Source organism: Acanthochromis polyacanthus, chromosome 2 (assembly GCF_021347895.1).
Source record: "Acanthochromis polyacanthus isolate Apoly-LR-REF ecotype Palm Island chromosome 2, KAUST_Apoly_ChrSc, whole genome shotgun sequence".
NCBI lineage: Eukaryota > Metazoa > Chordata > Actinopteri > Pomacentridae > Acanthochromis > Acanthochromis polyacanthus.
The window spans coordinates 268292-284618 of record NC_067114.1 but is presented as its reverse complement, the minus strand read 5'-3'; the positions used below and the strand labels follow the sequence as shown (position 1 = coordinate 284618).

General features: G+C 42.3%; 1 long non-coding RNA gene across 1 annotated transcript in view; it reads right to left on the bottom strand.

Annotated features, from left to right (window-relative positions):
• LOC127532948 (uncharacterized) overlaps positions 1–10037 on the bottom strand; it is a 44979-nt gene extending 34942 nt beyond the window's left edge. The window contains exon 1 of the long non-coding RNA XR_007940584.1: positions 9880–10037. This is a non-coding gene — a long non-coding RNA (uncharacterized LOC127532948). The remainder of the gene's footprint in view (positions 1–9879) is intronic.
• Positions 10038–16327: the final 6290 nt, after the last annotated feature.

Genomic DNA, 16327 nt, shown 5'->3' with positions numbered 1-16327 from the left:
CAGCAGATTTTGAGAATTTTCACATTTTTGAGGACTCACTGATCAAAAACTGTAAATCTCAGCCTGACATAAACTACATTCCTGCGGAGACAAGAAAAATCACTGCGTTTTGATGGTTAAATGAAGTTTCTAGGTGAACGTATGGCGAAGCAGTGGCGTTTGGAAAAAAGTGGATTTTTTGAGCCGATTTTTTTCACTCCCCATTCATTTCCTATGGGACTTTTTGCGCAGTTTTTTGCGAATAATTCTGCGAAAAAATGACGAATTTCTTAGAAAAGTCATAGCACACTATTCCCGATGAAGCCGCACGTTTTGATGTATAATTTGCTTTGGTTTTCTCAAAGGCCTAGGACGAGAAGCGAATCGAAAAATGGCGGAAACGTGAAGAAAAAAAGACTAGACAATTCCCGCTCGCGGAAATCGTGGGAGGGGCTTGGGATGTGTGCATGTCCGGAGCAGCGCACGAGAGGCAAGAAGATCTCACCTGGTCAAAATTTGGATTGGAGTTACTGTAAAGGCTGTGTGAAGCTGAGAAGTGTAACAGGCAAATTGTGCTGTGCTTTTATTTTGAGAGGAAGAGACAAGAAGATCAGACCTGGTCAAAATTTAGATTGGAGTTACTCTAAAGGCTGTGTGAAGCAGAGAGGTTTAACTGGCGTTTCCAGTCCATCATAGGCTTTTATTTTGAAATTGTGCTGTTCTTTTATTTTGAAAGGCACAGACAGGAAGAACTCACCTGGTCAACATTTTAATTGGAGTAACTGTAAAGGCTGTGTGAAGCTGAGAGGTTTAACTGGGATTTCCAGTCTGTCGCAGGCTTTTATTTTGAAATTGTGCTGTGCTTTTATTTTGAAAGGCAGAGACAGGAAGATCTCATCTGGTCAAAATTTGGATTGGAGTTACTCTAAAGGCTGTGTGAAGCTGAGAGGTTTAACTGGCAAATTGTGCTGTAAAGTAATTTTGAAAGGCAGAGACAGGAAGATCTCACCTGGTCAAAATTTGGATTGGAGTTACTCAAAAGGCTGTGTGAAGCTGAGAGGTTCAATTGGCGTTTCTAGTCCGTCACAGGCTTTTATTTTGAAATTGTGCTGTGCTTTTATTGTGAAAGGCAGAGACAGGAAAATCTCACCTGGTCAACATTTGGATTGGAGTTATTGTAAAGGCTGTGTGAAGCTGAGAGGTTTAACTGGTGTTTTCAGGCCCATCGCAGGCTTTAATTTTGAAATTGTGCTGTGCTTTTATTTTGAAAGGCAGAGACAAGAAGATCTCACCTGGTCAAAATTTGGATTGGAGTTACTCTAAAGGCTGTGTGAAGCTGAGAGGTTCAATTGGCGTTTCTAGTCCGTCACAGGCTTTTATTTTGAAATTGTGCTGTGCTTTTATTGTGAAAGGCAGAGACAGGAAAATCTCACCTGGTCAACATTTGGATTGGAGTTATTGTAAAGGCTGTGTGAAGCTGAGAGTTTTAACTGGTGTTCTCTAGCCCATCGCAGGCTTTTATTTTGAAATTGTGCTGTGCTTTTATTTTGAAAGAGAAAGACAGGAAGATCTCACCTGGTCAACATTTGGATTGGAGTTACTCAAAAGCTGGGGTGTCAAACTCAGTTCCTGGAGGTCCACTATCCTCTATGTTCTAGATGTTTCCTTCTTACAACACACCTGATTCAAATAATCACCTAATCATTAATCCCAGCAGAAGCATTATAACGAGCCTGATCATTTGAATCAGGTGTGTTGGACCTGAGTTTGACACCCCTGCTCTAAAGGCTGTGTGAAGCTGAGAGGTTTAACTGGCGTCTCCAGTCCGTCACAGGCTTTTATTTTAAAATTGTGCTGTGCTTTTATTTTGAAAGGCAGAGATGGGAAGATCTCACCTGGTCAAAATTTGGATTGGAGTTACCCCAAAGCAGGGGTGTCAAACTCAGTTCCTGGAGGTCCACTATCCTCTATGTTCTAGATGTTTCCTTCTGACAACACACCTGATTCAAATAATCAGCTCATCATTAAGCTCAGCAGAAGCATTATAACGAGCCTGATCATTTGAATCAGGTGTGTTGGAACTGAGTTTGACACCCCTGCTCTAAAGGCTGTGTGAAGCTGAGAGGTTGAACTGATTTTCAGGCTGAAATGCAGCTCCTGTGGAGGTATTGGGTGTGAAGGTGGGCGTGGCACACCAATGAGTCTGTGTGTGTGCGTGCGAACATGCCTGCGCGTGTGTAAGGGCGGTTGCTATGGGCCCCCATAGCAACGGTGCCTGCCACAGACAGCAGAAAAGTGCTTCTCAGCAGCAGCGCGCAACGTCTCGTTCTGGCGCTAACTGTGGGCTAACCGTGAGTGCTAGCTGAAAACCGAAATGACCGTGAGCGAGAGGAAGGCTGTGGCTAACCAGAAATGTAATTATTTTCCAAATATTGTGAGAAATGACCGAGTTACAGCGATTTAAAAAACACTGTCCCTCCATGAGGCAGATGATTCAGTTTACATTGGTTCCTATGGAGAGAACGGTGCGACTTTGGTCTAAACTGCTGCCTGCCATTTCACTTCAGAAAGAGCTAGGTCTTCAAACTTGGATTCATTTGAATCCCAGGAAATTTGTCTACAATCTGACCAAATTTCATTCCCCTAACATTTATCGTTTGGTCATGAGGGCGATGCGATCGTGAAATTTTCAGGCGGATTTTTCTCCTCTCCTCCACTCTACCAACTGACATCACGCACTCTAACCAGACCAGATTTTGAGAATTTTCACTTTTTTGAGGACTCACTGATCAAAAACTGTAAATCTCAGCCTGACATAAAATACATTCCTGCGAAGACAAGAAAAATCACTGCGTTTTGATGGTTAAATGAAGTTTCTAGGTGAACGTATGGCGAAGCAGTGGCGTTTGGAAAAAAGTGGATTTTTTGAGCCGATTTTTTTTGGTCCCCATTCATTTCCTATGGGACTTTTTTGGCAGTTTTTTGCGAATAATTCTGCGATAAAATGACGAATTTCTTAGAAAAGTCATAGCACACTATTCCCGATGAAGCCGCACGTTTTGATATATAATTTGCTTTGGTTTTCTCAAAGCCCTAGGAGGAGAAGCGAATCGAAAAACGGCGGAAACGTGAAGAAAAGAGAACTAGACAATTCCCGCTGGTGCGGAAATCGTGGGAGGGGCTCGGGATGTGTGCATGTCCGGAGAGGCGTGTTTATTCTAACGGCTGTGTGAAGCTGAGAGGTTTTGGTGACATTTTCCGGTCCGTCACTGGCTTTTATTTTGAAATCGTGCTGTGCTTTTATTTTGAAAGGCAGAGAAAGGAAGATCTCACCTGGTCAAAATTTGGATTGAAGTTACTGTAAAAGCTGTGTGAAGCTGAGATGTTTAACTGGCGTTTCCAGTCTGTCGCAGGCTTTTATTTAGAAATTGTGCTGTGCTTTTATTTTGAAAGGCAGAGACAGGAAGATGTCACCTGGTCAAAATTTGGATTGGAGTTATTGTAAAGGCTGTGTGAAGCTGAGAGGTTTAACTGGCTTTTTCAGGCCCATCACAGGCTTTTATTTTGAAATTGTGCTGTGCTTTTATTTTGAAAGGCAGAGACAAGAAGATCTCACCTGGTCAAAATTTCGAATGGAGTTACTCTAAAGGCTGTGTGAAGCTGAGAGGTTTAACTGGCAAATTGTGCTTTAAAGTAATTTTGAAAGGCAGAGACAGGAAGATCTCACCTGGTCAAAATTTGGATTGGAGTTACTATAAAGGCTGTGTGAAGCTGAGAGGTTTAACTGGCATTTCCAGTGTGTCGCAGGCTTTTATTTTGAAATTGTGCTCTGCTTTTATTTTGAAAGGCAAAGACAGGTAGATTTCACCCTGTCAAAATTTGGATTGGAGTTACCCCAAACCAGGGGTGTCAAACTCAGTTCCTGGAGGTCCACTATCCTCTGTGTTTTAGATGTTTACCTCTTCCACCACACCTGATTCAAATGATCAGCTTATCATGAAGCTCTGCAGAAGCATTATAACAAGCCTGATCATTTGAATCAGGTGATTTGGAACAGGGAAACATCTAAAACATAGAGGATTGGAGTTACTCTAAAGGCTGAGTGAAGCTGAGAGGTTTAACTGGCGTTTCCAGTCCGTCACAGGCTTTTATTTTAAAATTGTGCTGTGCTTTTATTTTGAAAGGCAGAGATGGGAAGATCTCACCTGGTCAAAATTTGGACTGGAGTTATTGTAAAGGCTGTGTGAAGCTGAGAGGTTTAACTGGCGTTTCCAGTCCGTCACAGGCTTTTATTTTAAAATTGTGCTGTGCTTTTATTTTGAAAGGGAAAGACAGGAAGATCTCACCTGGTCAACATTTGGATTGGAGTTACTCTAAAGCAGGGGTGTCTCACTCAGTTCCTGGAGGTCCACTAGCCTCTATGTTCTAGATGTTTCCTTCTTACAACACACCTGATTCAAATGATTAGCCATCATTAAGCTCAGCAGAAGCCTGATAACGAGCCTGATCATTTGAATCAGGTGTGTTATAACTGAGTTTGACACCCCTGCTCTAAAGGCTGTGTGAAGCTGAGAGGTTGAACTGATTTTCAGGCTGAAATGCAGCTCCTGTGGAGGTATTGGGTGTGAAGGTGGGTGTGGCACACCAATGAGTCTGTGTGTGTGCGTGGGAGCATGCCTGCGCGTGTGTAAGGGCGGTTGCTATGGGCCCCATAGCAACGGTGCCTGCCACAGACAGCAAAAAGTGCTTTTCAGAAGCAGCGCGCAACGTCTCGTTCTGGCGCTAACTGTGGGCTAACCGTGAATGCTAGCTGAAAACTAAAATGACCGTGAGCGAGAGGAAGGCTGTGGCTTTCCATAAATGTAATTATTTTTCAAATATTGTGAGAAATGACCGAGTTACAGCGATTTAAAAAACACTGTCCCTCCATGAGGCAGATGATTCAGTTTACATTGGTTCTTATGGAGAGACCGGTGCGACTTTGGTGTAAACTGCTGCCTGCCATTTCACTTCAGAAAGAGCGAGATCTTCAAACTTGGATTCATTTGAATCTCAGGAAAATTGTTTACAATCTGACCAAATTTCATTGTCCTATCTCTTATGGTTTGGTCGTGAGGGCGATGCGATCGGGAAATTTTCAGGCGAATTTTTCACCTCTCCTCCACTCTACCAACTGACATGCCGCACTCTAACCAGAGCAGATTTTGAGAATTTTCACTTTTTTGAGGACTCACTGATGAAAAACTGTAAATCTCAGCCTCACATAAAATACATTCCTGCGAAGACAAGAAAAATCACTGCGTTTTGATGGTTAAATGAAGTTTCTAGGTGACCGTATGGCGAAGCAGTGGCGTTTGGAAAAAAGTTGATTTTTTGAGCCGATTTTTTTCACTCCCCATTCATTTCCTATGGGACTTTTGTCGCAGTTTTTTGCGAATAATTCTGCGAAAAAATGACGAATTTCTTAGAAAAGTCATAGCCCGGGATTCCCGATGAAGCCGCACGTTTTGATATATAATTTGTTTTGATTTTCTCAAAGCCCTAGGACGAGTTAGCGACCGAAAAATGGCGGAAACGTGAAGAAAATATAACTAGACAATTCCCGCACGCGGAAATCGTGGGAGGGGCTCGGGATGTGTGCATGTCCGGAGCTGGGCAGGAGAGGGTTATTTTTTGGTCCATCACAGGCTTTTATTTTGAAATTGTGCTGTGCTTTTATTTTGAAAGGCAGAGACAGGAAGATCTCACCTAGTCAAACTTTCGATTCGAGTTACTCAAAAGGCTTTCTAAAGCTTAGAGGTTTAACTGGCAAATTTTGCTGTGCTTTTATTTTGAAAGGCAAAGACGGGAAGATCTCACCTGGTCAAAATTTGGATTGGAGTTACTATAAAGACTGTGTGAAGCTGAGAGGTTTAACTGGTGTTTTCAGGCCCATCACAGGCTTTTATTTTGAAATTTTGCTTTACTTTTATTTTGAAAGTGAAACACATGAAGATCTCACCTGGTCAACATTTGGATTGGAGTTACTCTAAAGCAGGGGTGTCAAACTCAGTTCCTGGAGGTCCACTATCCTCTATGTTTTAGATGTTTCCCTCTTCCAACACACCTGTTTCAAATAATCAGCTCATCATCAAGCTCAGCAGAAGCCTGATAACGAGCCTGATCATTTGAATCAGGTGTGTTCGAACTGAGTTTTACACCCCTGCTATGAAGGCTCTGTTAAGCTGAGAGGTTTAACTGGCGTTTCCAGTCCGTCACAGGTTTTTATTTTGAAATTGTGCTGTGCTTTTATTTTGAAAGGCAAAGACAGGAAGATCTCACCTGGTCAACATTTCGATTGGAGTTACTGTAAAGCAGCGGTGTGAAACTCAGTTCCTGGAGGTCCACTATCCTCTATGTTCTAGATCTTTCCTTCTTCCAACACACCTGATTCAAATAATCAGCAGAAGCCTGATAACGAGCCTGATCATTTGAATCAGGTGTGTTGGAACTGAGTTTGACACCCCTGCTGTAAAGGCTGTGTGAAGCCGAGAGGTTGAACTGATTTTCAGGCTGAAATGCAGCTCCTGTGGAGGTATTGGGTGTGAAGGTGGGTGTGGCAGTCCACTGAGTCTGTGTGTGTGCGTGCGACCATGCCTGCGCGTGTGTAAGGGCGGTTGCTATGGGCCCCATAGCAACGGTGCCTGCCACAGACAGCAAAAAAGTGCTTCTCAGCAGCAGCGCGCAACGTCTCGTTCTGGCGCTAATTGTGGGCTAACCGTGAATGCTAGCTGAAAACCGAAATGACCGTGAGCGAGAGGAGGGCTGTGGCTTTCCATAAATGTAATTATTTTCCAAATATTGTGAGAAATGACCGAGTTACAGCGATTTTAAAAACACTGTCCCTCCATGAGCCAGATGATTCAGTTTACATTGGTTCTAATGGGGAGAACGGTGCGACTTTGGTCTAAACTGCTGCCTGCCATTTCTCTTCAGAAAGAGCTAGGTCTTCAAACTTGGATTCATTTGAATCCCAGGAAATTTGTCTACAATCTGACCAAATTTCATTCCCCTAACATTTATCGTTTGGTCGTGAGGGCGATGCGATCGTGAAATTTTCAGGCGGATTTTTCTCCTCTCCTCCACTCTACCAACTGACATGCCGCACTCTAACCAGAGCAGATTTTGAGAATTTTCACTTTTTTGAGGACTCACTGATCAAAACTATAAATCTCAGCCTGACATAAAATACATTCCTACGAAGACAAGAAAAATCACTGCATTTTGATGGTTAAATGAAGTTTCTAGGTGAACGTATGACGAAGCAGTGGCGTTTGGAAAAAAGTGGATTTTTTGAGCCGATTTTTTTCAGTCCCCATTCATTTTCTATGGGACTTTTTGCGCAGTTTTTTGCGTATAATTCTGCGAAAAAATGACGAATTTCTTAGAAAAGTCATAGCCCGGGATTCCCGATGAAGCCGCACGTTTTGATATATAATTTGTTTTGGTTTTCTCAAAGCCCTAGGACTAGTTAGCGACCGAAAAACGGCGGAAACGTTAATAATAAAAGATAAACGCAGCAGGAGAACAATAGTGGCTCGTGGCTTCGCCACGAGCCACTCTCCTCCCATTGCTTTGCAATGGAGAGGAGAGTGGCTCGTGTCGAAGCCCGAGCCCCTAACTAGACAATTCCCGCTCGCGGAAATCGTGGGAGGGGCTCGGGATGTGTGCATGTCCGGAGCTGGGCAGGAAAGGGTTATTTTTTGGTCCGTCATAGGCTTTTATTTTGAAATTGTGCTGTGCTTTTATTTTGAAAGGCAGAGACAAGAAGATCTCACCTGGTCAAAATTTGGATTGGAGTTACTCTCAAGGCTGTGTGAAGCTGAGAAGTTTAACTGGCATTTTTTGGTCTGTTGCAGGCTTTTATTTTGAAATTGTGCTGTGCTTTTATTTTGAAAGGCAGAGACAGGAAGATCTCACCTGGTCAAAATTTGGATTGGAGTAAAGGCTGTGTGAAGCTGAGAGGTTTAACTGGTGTTTTCAGGCCCATCGCAGGCTTTTATTTAGAAATTGTGCTGTGCTTTTATTTTGAAAGGCAGAGACAGGGAGATCTCACCTGGTCAAAATTTGGATTGGAGTTATTGTAAAGGCTGTGTGAAGCTGAGAGGTTTAACTGGTGTTTTCAGGCCCATCACAGGCTTTTATTTTGAAATTGTGCTGTGCTTTTATTTTGAAAGGGAAAGACATGAAGATCTCACCTGGTCAACATTTGGATTGGAGTTACTCTAAAGCAGGGGTGTCAAACTCAGTTCCTCGAGGTCCACTATCCTCTATGTTTTAGATGTTTCCCTGTTCCAACACACCTGATTCAAATAATCAGCTCATCATTAAGCTCAGCAGAAGCCTGATAACGAGCCTGATCATTTGAATCAGGTGTGTTGGAACTGAGTTTGACACCCCTGCTCTCAAGGCTGTGTGAAGCTGAGAGGTTTCAGTGATTTTCAGGCTGAAATGCAGCTCCTGTGGAGGTATTGGGTGTGAAGGTGGGTGTGGCACACCAATGAGTCTGTGTGTGTGCGTGCGAGCATGCCTGCGCGTGTGTAAGGGCGGTTGCTATGGGCCCCCATAGCAACGGTGCCTGCCACAGACAGCAGAAAAGTGCTTCTCAGCAGCACCGCGCAACGTCTCGTTCTGGCGCTAATTGTGGGCGAACCGTTAATGCGAGCTGAAAACTAAAATGACCGTGAGCGAGAGGAAGGCTGTGGCTATCCATAGATATGATTATTTTCCAAATATTGAGAGAAATGACCGAGTTACAGCGATTTAAAAAACACTGTCCCTCCATGAGCCAGATGATTCAGTTTACATTGGTTCTTATGGGGAGAACGGTGCGACTTTGGTCTAAACTGCTGCCTGCCATTTCCCTTCAGAAAGAGCTAGGTCTTCAAACTTGGATTCATTTGAATCCCAGGAAAATTGTCTACAATCTGACCAAATTTCATTCTCCTAACATTTATCGTTTGGTCGTGAGGGCGATGCGATCGTGAAATTTTCAGGCGGATTTTTCTCCTCTCCTCCACTCTACCAACTGACATGCCGCACTCTAACCAGAGCAGATTTTGAGAATTTTCACTTTTTTGAGGACTCACTGACGAAAAACTATAAATCTCAGCCTGACATAAAATACATTCCTGCGAAGACAAGAAACATCACTGCGTTTTGATGGTTAAATGAAGTTTCTAGGTGACCGTATGGCGAAGCAGTGGCGTTTGGAAAAAAGTGGATTTTTTGAGCCGAATTTTTTCACTCCCCATTCATTTTCTATGGGACTTTTTTCGCAGTTTTTTGCGAATAATTCTGCGAAAAAATGACGAATGTCTTAGAAAAGTCATAGCACACTATTCCCGATGAAGCCGCACGTTTTGATATATAATTTGCTTTGATTTTCTCAAAGCCCTAGGAGGAGAAGCGAATCGAAAAACGGCGGAAACGTGATTAATAAAATATAACTAGACAATTCCCGCTGGTGCGGAAATCGTGGGAGGGGCTCGGGATGTGTGCATGTCCGGAGAGGCGTATTTATTCTAACGGCTGTGTGAAGCTGAGAGGTTTTGGTGACATTTTCCGGTCCGTCACAGACTTTTATTTTAAAATTGTGCTGTGCTTTTATTTTCAAAGGCAGAGACATGAAGATCTCACCTGGTCAAAATTTGGACTGGAGATACTCTAAACGCTGTGTGAAGCTGAGAGGTTGAACTGGCAAATTGTGCAGTGCTTTTAATTTGAAAGGCAGAGACAGGAAGATCTCACCTGGTCAAAATTTGGATTGGAGTTACTCAAAAGGCTGTGTGAAGGTGAGAGGTTTAACTGGCAAATTGTGCTGTAAAGTAATTTTGAAAGGCAGAGACCTGAAGATCTCACCTGGTCAAAATTTGGATTGGAGTTACTCCAAAGGCTGTGTGAAGCTGAGAGGTTTAACTGGCATTTTTTGGTCTGTTGCAGGCTTTTATTTTGAAATTGTGCTGTGCTTTTATTTTGAAAGGCAAAGACAGGAAGATCTCACCTTGTCAACATTTGGATTGGAGTTACTCAAAAGGCTGAGTGAAGCTGAGAGGTTTCACTGGCGTTTCCAGTCTGTCACAGGCTTTTATTTTGCAATTGTGCTGTGCTTTTATTTTGAAAGGCAAAGACAGGAAGATCTCACCTTGTCAACATTTGGATTGGAGTTACTCTAAAGCAGGGATGTCAAACTCAGTTCCTGGAGGTTCACTATCCTCTATGTTTTAGATGTTTCCTTCTTCCAACACACCTGATTCAAATAATCAGCTCATCATTAATCCCAGCAGAAGCCTGATAACGAGCCCGATCATTTGAATCAGGTGTGTTGGAACTGAGTTTGACACCCCTGCAACAATGGTTGTGTGAAGCTGAGAGGTTGAACTGATTTTCAGGCTGAAATGTAGCTCCTGTGGAGGTATTGGGTGTGAAGGTGGGTGTGGCACTCCAATGAGTGGCCTCCATGCCACCGCTGATTGGTGTTGCTAGGCTGTTGCCGGGCGCCTGTCGGGAGAGGCATTTTTTCCAGAAGGTTCTGTCTGCAGTGTGTGTGTGTGTGTGTCAGTAGATAGCCGTACTTCCGGTTATTGTCGCTGGAGGTTTGAAATGCATTATGGGAAACGTAGTAGTATACTACAGTGTGAACGGTTGGCATTCTAATCATACTTATAGTACATAGTATACAGTATATACTCATTGAGTATGTATTATGGAGTACATAAATATGCCATTTCGGACACAGGCAAAGAGTCATAGAAAGAGTATTACAACCATACGTGAACAGAAGAGGATGAAATGAACTAATGACTAATAACATGAACAAGTTTATATATGGTATCTGTGGTGCAATTGGTTAATGTGTTTGGCTGTAAATTGAAGGGTTGGTGGTTCAAGCCCACTCAGTGATGATGATTCTCCTTTTCACAGTCTTATTTGCAACTTGCATGCTCTCATGTTTTTGTTTTTGTTTTTCTTCTTACCTTTCATGCTGCTGGAACTGTGAATTTCTCTTTGGAGATTAATAAAGTATCTGTCTATCTATCTATCTATCTATCTATCTATCTATCTATCTATCTATCTATCTATCTCTATCTATTAATAATATGAATAATATGTTCAAAATTAATTGGTTATGTTGCCTCAAAAGAGAAAATGTTAAAATGTGGAATGCAATACCAAATTATGTACTCAAAAAAATAGGAGGAATTCATTTTTTACTTAAATGTAATTATAAAATTGACAAAAATACCAATTCAATTATTAAACTTCCATAAACAGGCGTTGCTCTCCTGGGGGCTGATCGAACACATTTAACATCACCTTTTGTTTTCAGACTGACTTTATTATTATTTTAATTAAGTGTATTTTTTATTTATTAATGTTATTATTTTGATGCATTTTATTTACTATACCATTTTTTGCTGTTTTATTTAATGATTAATTTAATGACAGTTTTAAAAATATTTAATTAATATTTAGCATTTATATTTTTTGCTTTAATTTCATTCTTTACATTTTTCATTTTATTTTTTGTGATTCAATATTTGACTTTTGGATTTTTTAATTTTCCTATTTTTGATTTTATTGTGAATATTTTATTGTAGTTATTTTTAATTATAAAAGTAATTAGTATTTTTATGTTGCACTATTGTGTTTTTTTGAACTGTTTCTTACTTTTATTTTGTGTATTGTTGTGATTTTTATAAAAGTTATTGCATTTTCAGCTTTATTTTATTTCATTTCTGTTATATGCATTTTGGATTTGTTTTATCATTTTAATATATTTTATTTATTTATGTATTTTGTTATTGTATTTCTGATGGAAATTAATATTTAGCATTTATATTTCAGTTTTATTCATTAGATTTATTTTTCTTTGCAGTTTTACATGTTTGTGTTTCAGATTTTTATTTAGCTCAGCAGAAGCCTGATAACGAGCCTGATCATTTGAATCAGGTGTGTTGGAACTGAGTTTGACACCCCTGCTCTCAAGGCTGTGTGAAGCTGAGAGTTTGAACTGATTTTCAGGCTGAAATGCAGCTCCTGTGGAGGTATTGGCTGTGAAGGTGGGTGTGGCACTCCAATGAGTCTGTGTGTGTGCGTGGGAGCATGCCTGCGCGTGTGTAAGGGCGGTTGCTATGGGCCCCATAGCAACGGTGCCTGCCACAGACAGCAGAAAAGTGCTTCTCAGCAGCAGCACGCAACGTCTCGTTCTGGCACTAATTGTGGGCTAACCGTGAATGCTACCTGAAAACCGAAATGACCGTGAGCGAGAGGAGGGCTGTGGCTTTCCATAAATGTAATTATTTTCCATATATTGTGAGAAATGACCGAGTTACAGCGATTTAAAAAACACTGTCCCTCCATGAGGCAGATGATCCAGTTTACATTGGTTCTAATGGGGAGAACGGTGCGACTTTGCTCTGAACTGCTGCCTGCCATTTCACTTCAGAAAGAGCGAGGTCTTCAAATTTGGATTCATTTGAATCCCAGGAAAATTGTCTACAATCTGACCGAATTTCATTCCCCTAACATTTATCGTTTGGTCGTGAGGGCGATGCGATCGTGAAATTTTCAGGCGGATTTTTCACCTCTCCTCCACTCTACCAACTGACATGCCGCACTCTAACCAGAGCAGATTTTGAGAATTTTCACTTTTTTGAGGACTCACTGATCAAAAACTGTAAATCTCAGCCTGACATAAACTACATTCCTGCGGAGACAAGAAAAATCCCTGCGTTTTGATGGTTAAATGAAGTTTCTAGGTGAACGTATGGCGAAGCAGTGGCGTTTGGAAAAAAGTGGATTTTTTCAGCCAATTTTTTTCCGTCCCCATTCATTTCCTATGGGACTTTTTTCGCAGTTTTTTGCGAATAATTCTGCGACAAAATGACGAATGTCTTAGAAAAGTCATAGCACACTATTCCCGATGAAGCCGCACGTTTTGATGTATAATTTGCTTTGGTTTTCTCAAAGGCCTAGGACGAGAAGCGAATCGAAAAACGGCGGAAACGTGAGGAAGAATAATAAACGCCAACAGGAGAACAATAGTGGCTCGTGGCTTCGCCACGAGCCACTCTCCTCCCATTGCTTTGCAATGGAGAGGAGAGTGGCTCGTGTCGAAGCCCGAGCCCCTAATAACTAGACAATTCCCGCTCGCGGAAATCGTGGGAGGGGCTCGGGATGTGTGCATGTCCTTAGAGACGTATTTCGGCGTTTTCTGGTCCATCACAGGCTTTTATTTTGAAAGTGTGCTGTGCTTTTATTTTGAAAGGCAGAGACAGGAAGATCTCACCTGGTCAAAATTTGGATTGGAGTTACTGTAGAGCAGTCGTGTCAAATTCAGTTCCTGGAGGACCACGATCCTCTATGTTCTAGATGTTTCCTTCTTACAACACACCTGATTCAAATGATTAGCTGTCATGAAGCTCAGCAGAAGCCTGATAACGAGCCTGATCATTTGTATCAGGTGTGTTGGAACTGAGTTTGACACCCCTGCTTTAAAGGCTGTATGAAGCTGAGAGGTTTAAGTGGCGTTTCCTGTACCTTGCAGGCTTTTATTTTGACATTGTGCTGTGCTTTTATTTGGAAAGGCAGAGACAGGAAGATCTCACCTGGTCAAAATTTGGATTGGAGTTACTCTAAAGGCCGTGTGAAGCTGGGAGGTTGAACTGATTTTCAGGCTGAAATGCAGCTCCTGTGGAGGTATTGGGTGTGAAGGTGGGTGTGGCACTCCAATGAGTCTGTGTGTGTGCGTGCGACCATGCCTGCGCGTGTGTAAGGCATTTCCAGTCTGTTGCAGGCTTTAATTTTGAAATTGTGCTGTGCTTTTATTTTGAAAGGCAGAGACAGGAAGATCTCACCTGGTCAAAATTTGGATTGGAGTTATTGTAAAGGCTGTGTGAAGCTGAGAGGTTTAACTGGTGTTTTCAGGACCATCGCAGGCTTTTATTTTGAAATTGTGCTGTGGTTTTATTTTGAAAGGGAAAGACAGGAAGATGTCATCTGGTCAAAATTTGGATTGGAGTCACTCTAAAGGCTGTGTGAAGCTGAGAGGTTTGACTGGCGTTTCCAGTCTGTGGCAGGCTTTTATTTTGAAATTGTGCTGTGCTTTTATTTTGAAAGGCAGAGACAGGAAGATCTCACCTGGTCAACATTTGGATTGGAGTTACTGTAATGCAGGGGTGTCAAACTCACTTCCTGGAGGACCACTATCCTCTGTGTTCTAGATGTTTCCTTCTTACAACACACCTGATTCAAATGATTAGCTATCATTAAGCTCAGCAAAAGCCTGATAACGAGACTGATCATTTGAATCAGGTGTGTTGGAACTGAGTTTGACACCCCTGCTCTAAAGGCTGTATGAAGCTGAGAGGTTTAAGTGGCGTTTCCAGTCTGTCGCAGGCTTTTATTTTGAAATTTTGATGTGCTTTTATTTTGAAAGGCAGAGACAGGAAGATCTCACCTGGTCAAAATTTGGATTGGAGTTACTGTAAAGCAGGGGTGTCAAACTCACTTCCTGGAGGACCACTATCCTCTGTGTTCTAGATGTTTCCTTCTTACAACACACCTGATTCAAATGATTAGCTATCATTAAGCTCAGCAGAAGCCTGATAACGAGACTGATCATTTGTATCAGGTGTGTTGGAACTGAGTTTGACACCCCTGCTCTAAAGGCTGTGTGAAGCTCAGAGGTTTCAGTGATTTTCAGGCTGAAATGCAGCTCCTGTGGAGGTATTGGGTGTGAAGGTGGGTGTGGCACTCCAATGAGTCTGTGTGTGTGCGTGGGACCATGCCTGCGCGTGTGTAAGGGCGGTTGCTATGGGCCCCATAGCAACGGTGCCTGCCACAGACAGCAAAAAAGTGCTTCTCAGCAGCAGCGCGCAACGTCTCGTTCTGGCGCTAATTGTGGGCTAACCGTGAATGCTTGGTGAAAACCGAAATGACCGTGAGCGAGAGGAGGGCTGTGGCTTTCCATAAATGTAATTATTTTCCAAATATTGTGAGAAATGACCGAGTTACAGCGATTTAAAAAACACTGTCCCTCCATGAGGCAGATGATTCAGTTTACATTGGTTCTAATGGGGAGAACGGTGCGACTTTGCTCTAAACTGCTGCCTGCCATTTCCCTTCAGAAAGAGCTAGACCTTCAAACTTGGATTCATTTGAATCCCAGGAAAATTGTCTACAATCTGACCAAATTTCATTCCCCTAACATTTATGGTTTGGTCGTAAGGGCGATGCGATCGGGAAATTTTCAGGCGGATTTTTCTCCTCTCCTCCACTCTACCAACTGACATGCCGCACTCTAACCAGAGCAGATTTTGAAAATTTTCACTTTTTTGAGGACTCACTGATCAAAAACTGTAAATCTCAGCCTGATATAAAATATATTCCTGCGAAGACAAGAAAAATCACTGCGTTTTGATGGTTAAATGAAGTTTCTAGGTGAACGTATGGCGAAGCAGTGGCGTTTGGAAAACAGTGGACTTTTCAAGCCCATTTTTTTTCAGTCCCCATTCATTTCCTATGGGATTTTTTTCGCAGTTTTTTGCGAATAATTCTGCGATAAAATGACGAATTTCTTAGAAAAGTCATAGCACACTATTCCCGATGAAGCCGCACGTTTTGATATATAATTTGTTTTGGTTTTCTCAAAGGCCTAGGACGAGTTACGAATCGAAAAACGGCGGAAACGTGAAAAATAATAATAAACGCAACAGGAGAACAATAGTGGCTCGGGCTGCATACTGCAGCCCCGAGCCCCTAATAAACGCAGCAGGAGAACAATAGTGGCTCGTGGCTTCGCCACGAGCCACTCTCCTCCCATTGCTTTGCAATGGAGAGGAGAGTGGCTCGTGTCGAAGCCCGAGCCCCTAATAATAAACGCTTTTTTCACAGGAGAACAATAGTGGCTCGTGTCGAAGCCCGAGCCCCTAACTAGACAATTCCCGCTCGCGGAAATCGTGGGAGGGGCTCGGGATGTGTGCATGTCCGGAGAGGCGTATTTCCGCGTTTTCCAGCCCATAACAGGCATTTATTTTGAAGTTGTTCCGTGCTTTTATTTTGAAAGCAAGAGACAGCAAGATCTCACCTGGTCAAAATTTGGATTGGAGTTACTGTAAAGGCTGTGTGAAGCTGAGAGGATTAACTGGCGTTTTCCAGTCCGTCCATCGCAGGCTTTTATTTTGAAATTGTGCTGTGCTTTTATTTTGAAAGGAAGAGATGGGAAGATCTCACCTGGTGAACATTTGGATTTAAGTTACTGTAAAGGCTGTGTGAAGCTGAGAGGTTTAACAGGCATTTCCAGTAC